We start from the raw sequence: 6,842 nt of genomic DNA, 5'->3' as shown, positions 1-6,842 counted from the left end.
AATCTGGTTTGCTTCAAGTTGTTCGAGTGTCATCTTGTAGTTGTGGCGTGTCTCGTACCGGTGTCGAGTAGTCAGTGTTACTGGACAAAGGGTAGAATATGGTGTAAGTTTTTTGTTCCTGAGAAATGATATGCAATGTATGTTGATGATATGCAAGTGCATGAAGTTTTGCCATGTTTTTTACAAAGGAATATAAATACTCAATATCATTCACACGTCGTGTACGTCAGGGTGGTAGGAGGAAGTAATAGGTGTCCCTGATTACTGAAATTCCCAAGGGTAGGCTCTAAGGTTAATTGGTTCCCAGAGTCATCGATTCTTATTGAGAGTGTCACTACCGTGACGAAGACTCATCGGATAGTAATACCCTTAAGATAATCTCGTCTTGGGTGAGGTCTTCGTATTGTCCCAACAAGGAAGGCTCCATAGGGATTCTACTACGCAACTCTCGAGTCCAAGGTTTTAACAAGGTTCTCAGAGTCATAGATCGAGGTTGGAAATATTACTGTAAGGTAATAATACATCCAAGGGATCTCATCTGATTGGGGTTTTCGTATTAACCCAACGAGTATGAAACTTCATAGATTAATACTACATAACCGCCAGATATAGAGGGTTAAAAGGTCCCTAGAGTCATTGATCCAACTTGAGACACCATCGCTGCAACGAAGGCTCGTCGGACAATAGTATCCCAAGAGAATCTCCTCTAGGTGGGGTCTTCGTATCTTCCCAACAAGGAAGACTCCTTGTGGGAGTCCACTATGCAACCACCAACTTAATCTTATAGTTTTTCTCAGACTCGGGTAGAGAGCCTATCTCACAAAGTACCAATAATCAGAGAACCCCAATAGTATCATAAGCAATAAACCACAACAATAATTACACAGAATAATAACAACAGAATAAAGATAACAAACAAACAAGATTAACACTCAATACATAAATTGAACTAAGTTAGGCTTCACTCTCTCTCGCTTGGAGCTTGGGGTCCCCAGCAGAGTCGCCATCTGTCGCATCTAGAAAAATGCGATCCCTCGCGATGGATGCAGAAAAATGTTAGTTCGAATAGAGTCGTCACCGAACTTTATTTATCCCATTGAAGGAATAGGAAAATATCGATACAACCTTTGAAAAATGAAATAATGGTCATCGCAACCATATTCGGGTTCGGGAGTTGATTACGCAAGGGGAAGGTATTAGCACCCCTCACGTTTGTTGTACTCAACGGGAACCTTTTAGTTCAATTTTGCACTTTGAATGTTAACTTATGTTGTTCGTTTTCTTCGAGTGAATAGAGGTTGAAAATAGAGATGGATGGAAACTTCAGAAGGGGGAAAAGGGAGGTTTTTTATTAGTGTACTCGCGAAGATACAACAATCTTCTGCCTACGTATCCTTATGATGCAATAAGGAAATCAGAGCATTGGTAGTTCGGGGAACTATAATTAGTTAGTGTGTTTTGTCTTATGAACGACTGTGTAGGTCGGCGTTCTAACAGTTAAACACTGGCTTGTCTACTCTCGGTGGAGGCTTAAGCACTAGTTTGTGGTGCACATTAGAAAGGATTGACAATGTTCTTTTTGAATAGAGTTTTGGTTACACGGGGTTGACAAGTGGAGTTAATGTGTTTGATGTTTTGTTTGATTGGGTTCGATCGCACGGGGCGAGGAAAGGATAGGTTTGATATGTTAAGGTATTTTGGTTGGATGACAATTACTCGGATAGTCGAGTAAGACAACTCATATCCCAATAGTCGAGAAAGGGAATAAAATACTCTAGACCACTTTCTTTTTCATACTTAATTATAAAAGGATTTAATGATGATTAAGGTGTTTTGAATGGATGACGAATACTCGGATAGCCGAGTAAGACAACTCGTATCCTAATTATCGAGAAAGGGAATAAAAGACTCTAGACCACTTTCTTTTTCATCTGAGCGATTATGAAAATAGGTTTATGTGTGATTGATGTATTTTAGAATGAACGACAAGTACTTGAATGGCTGAGTAAGACAACTCATATCCAAGCATTTGAGGAGAGGAATCGAAGACTCAAGACCATCTCCCTTTTCGTATAGTTTATTATGAAATAATTTGATTGATTTATTAATTTGCGGAGAAATGACAATTGTTCGACTGACCTAGTAAGAGAGCTCATATTCAAACCTCCGAGGAGAGAAGTTGAAAACTCAAAGTCATCTCCCTTTTCATTTAGCTTATTATAAGGGTGATTCGATTTGATTGTGTTTAGGTGGATAGAAGTGACGACTATTTGCCTAACCGAGTAAGAGAACTCGTATTCAAATAATCGAGGAGAGGAGTTGAAAACTCAAGACCATCCCCCTTTTCATTTCCAAATGAAATGGTATTTGATTGTGATTGGGTATTTTAATTTGATTTGGATAAATGCGCTCGACATTGGATCGAGGTTTTCAATTTGTGTTTTGCGAATAAATTGGACTATTTTAGGGAATCAATCATCTATTCGATTAGCTAATAACCGAATATGTCTCATTGTAAGAAAGCCCAAGAGTAAGCTATGTGAAGTTGATGGCGATGCTACAAGCGATCGACTTACAAGGGTATGGAAATGGGCTCGACATTGAATCGAGAGTTGTGTGGTTTCAATGGTTTGACATGATCTTGAATCGATGATGAAATGGAATGGAATCGAATTTTGTATTGTGAAAATGTAGTTGAAAATGACCGTGAAATAAAGTCGGTCAACTCTTAATTAAAAATATTAAAATTCAATTAAGTCATTTAATTAACGTAATTAAAATTAATTATCAAATTTATTCGATTAAAAAATAATATAATCAAATAATTAGGTTAATTAAAATTAGTTAGCAAAATTTTAATTAATAAACACTTTAATTAATTAATTTGACTTAAAAAGAAGTAAATGACAACATCGAATATCAACTAATTGAGTTGATTCGGCCACCATGTGCTCATAAACCGGTTTGTACACAACGACAACAGAGTTGGAGTTTCGCATGTAAGGATCGAAATGCGGTAAAAATACACGATCGATATATAGAAACTTGAGCGGCATAATGACATAAAGTTGCCGAATGCACGGGTTTAATCTGATTTAACGAAATAAAATTGAACAATAACAAATTGATATTATTTAATGCTACAAACTTACAGATTATTTACAAATCAAATGATTAACAACCCAAGGATCCACCACTCATAACTGTCGCATCACGCGAAAAACCGGCAGGAAAAGAAAGAACAACAGAGCCGCCACCGTGCGTTATTTATCCCAAAAGAGGGAAAGGAAACGCTCAGAGTAAACCTGGGAAAGAACATGGTCTCGCGACCAAAGAGAATGGGTTCGGGAGTCGGTTATGCGAAGGGAAGGTATTAGCACCCCTACACATCCGTAGTACTCTACGGGATCCACGCACACTAGAAAGGAAAATTGGTTGCTAAACACTGCTCAAAACATCAAACACACTGGCTGAAAGAGACACAAGAAACTGACTGAAACTGACTCGGCAGGATATCGCATCCTGGGCCTACTTAGTCTATCAGGCATAGACATCAGAGTCGAAGTAGTTCGGACTGGGGAAACGACACATGCTCGCTAGAATGTCGCATCCTATGCATACGTATCTTCTCGGACGAGAGAAGAATCAGAGCATTCGTAGCTCGACTGACACGCACACAGACAAACAAGACACAGGCAAACGTGGAGCCCGAATGCCAATCACTGGACTTACATCAGCATCCGAACCAAACACACGCACACTGGAACCCAAATGCCACTCGATGGACTTACATCAGCTTCCAAGCACACAACAGCACAACAAGTTAATAGGGAGTCGGGGACTCAGCCTATAACTGTCAAACACACACAAAAAAGAAAAAGGGCGCCCGGAGAGATCAGCTCAATCTCCTGCCTACATACTTCATCTGGTATGAAGATCAGGGCGATGTAGTTCCCCTACGCAGGGATAAAGGATTAGCCTAACCAGATAACAGAGGGAGACACAACACTAGGGAGACTACGACTCGAGCCTAGATGTTATCATGCAAAATCAACCCTAAGTTAAGGTTTCTAGCTAACTGGCACAAGGGCCAACCTATCCTAAGCATGGCTCACACAGGAAGCAAGCCACACACACTTAACTTGCACAGGAAGCAAGCCAAGCAAAACCTAACTTGCACAGGAAGCAAGTCTAAACTAATCCTAACTTGCACAGGAAGCAAGTCAAACAATCCTAACTTGCACAGGAAGCAAGTCAAACAATCCTAACTTGCACAGGAAGCAAGTCAAACAATCCTAACTTGCACAGGAAGCAAGTCAAACAATCCTACAAGCACAGATAGCATACGCTATACACAAGCAAGTGGCTCAAACAAGGGTTAGGTTTTAGTCAAGGGGTCATATCAACCTTGACAAACAAACCTCTGGAACTGGGTGAATGTTGCTCTTAACCTTGCCATTGAGGGGCTAAGGTGAAGCAGATGAAAGGTGAGTGAAGATAAGACTTCACAGCTCTTATCCCTGGCCTGGGAGAGCTCAAGACAAGAATGTGTGGGTTCAGAAAGTGGGAACCCTTCTACACATTTAAGACTGACTCAACTGTGCAATTGCACAAGATCTTGGGTTTTTATCTGTAATGCATCAACACAGTGGTGTGAGCAAAGCAGATGACACACTGAATAGTGGGGGATAGATTGCATATCCCTACCTTCCACCAATTGCCTCTTCACTTAGGAGGACTTTGACTCTATGCAAGGACAAAAGTAAACAGTCACAAACATTGCCTCTTAAGGAGGACTTCAGACAGTTGCCTGGCCAAGTAACAGGCCAGGTCTTCCAGACTACATGAAGTAAAAGAGACATACCTCAATGCAAATTGCTTATACAAGCAAAGCAAAGCAAAAAGTTCACAAGGAACTAAGCAACTAAAGTACCTGAAACAGTCAAGCAGATGTTAGTATGCAACTTCAAACAAAACAAACAGAAACAGACACCAACAGTCAATTAGAGGCACATGGATGTGCAAGGCACAAGGCTTAAGGCATGTGAGCCAAGCCACCTACAAAACAAACAAGTCAGACAATGATTTCTAAGCAAGCTCAATCAAAAGAATTGGTCTCAATGGCCATTTGATGGTCAACCTGAAAACACAAGCTCAAAGGTGAGTAACAGGACCACTAGGGCGAGCCTAGGGTCAAAAATGAATGATAAAGTCAAAACAGCAAAGGGCGAGTGTCCAAAATCATGTTCAAACCATTAAGAAACACAAACAATTGGGTTCACATTCATATCAATCATCATCATCATTTCATGAGCAAATTAGGTCAAAGTGTTGCAAACAGAAGCTCATAGAAGTCAACAGCAAGACTTAACTCAAAAGCAATCTTAAACATTTCCAAAAATCACCAAATAAATCATGATCAATCCTAACACATAGCATGGTAATCATGTCAAATTTCATCTCATTTGGACAAGTGGAAGGCAGTCAATGAAAATCAGAAAGTCAAAGCACATTTGAACATGCTCAAAGAAGTCAACCAAACATGCATCAACTTAGAAAAATCATAAGTCAAGAATGGTGTATGATAAATGAATGGGACTAAGACCATGGCAAAGATGAGGGTGTCTAGTTATCTCATGTAAAATTTCATGTCCATCTAATAAAGTATGAGAATTTCACAAATGAAATGGGAACATGTGTCACACAAAGTCAACAATTGACTAGGCATGGGAGAAAATCCCAAACAATTAGGAAATGCCACAAATAATTCCAAGAAAATTCACATGTGAACTAGACATACAAGAGTAGGTTTATGCAAAAAATCAAGTCAATTGGAGGTCAAGAAGCATGGTAATGAAAATCATGAAGTTGGGCATCAATGGTGTGACACAAATTGTTACACCCTAATTCAAAAATTCATAACTCGCAAACCAGCAATGATAAATTCACAAACTCTACACCAAAATCACCATGAGTGTGTCTAGTTTAAGCACAAAAAATTTGGGAGCCATTGGATACATTCTCATCATTTCACAATTGATTTGGCAAAGTGTACAAAAATTGGTCACATGTCACAAACCCTAGCAACATTTAAAAACCACTCATCCAAAAATTCTGGAAAAAAAATGATAAAATACTAGAGATCATGGGGAAGGCAATGCAAAAAACCCCATGATTTTTGGATCAAAAATGGATGCACAATGATTTTTGGAAGATTGGATATCAAAGTGAAATAAAATGAAGAAATTAATCGAATTAATATTGAAAGAATGGCATTTTTGTAATATTTGAATCCACTAATCAAAACACAGTCGTTTTGGGCATAAAATGAAATGTTTCTATTGGTTGATGAGTTTAAGCCATGCAGCACGAAAATGGGGGAAAAATCTGGGAAATTCAAAGGCTAGGGTTTCATGAACAGTGGCATCCCAAATCGTGATTTCACAAACTTGCTCAGAAATTGCAATTGGCTATACCATTGTGATCATCAAACAACATACAACAACATCCCAACATTGGTTTTCATTAATTTGAGCTATCTCTCAAGTTATATGCAAAATAAGTTTGGATCCTCAATGTTCATTTCAAAATAACTCAAACACCACTTGACCATTTGTAAAACTAAGACCATCCATGAAATCAGCATCAAAAGACCTACATTAAGCATGCACTAATTTCACAAAATAGGGAGATTGAAAATTTACCAACTTGGATGGACAGTAGAGATTCAGCTATTGTTTGGTGTTGTTGGAGTGAAACAGTTGCAGCACAGCTATGCCTTGATGTATGATGAAGATGCCTTGGCTTGTGGATGCTTGGAATGAGCTCAAACTTGGATTGCC

The sequence above is a fragment of the Lathyrus oleraceus genome, chromosome 3 (genome assembly GCF_024323335.1).
Source record: "Lathyrus oleraceus cultivar Zhongwan6 chromosome 3, CAAS_Psat_ZW6_1.0, whole genome shotgun sequence".
NCBI lineage: Eukaryota > Viridiplantae > Streptophyta > Magnoliopsida > Fabales > Fabaceae > Lathyrus > Lathyrus oleraceus.
This window is presented reverse-complemented; position numbering follows the sequence as displayed.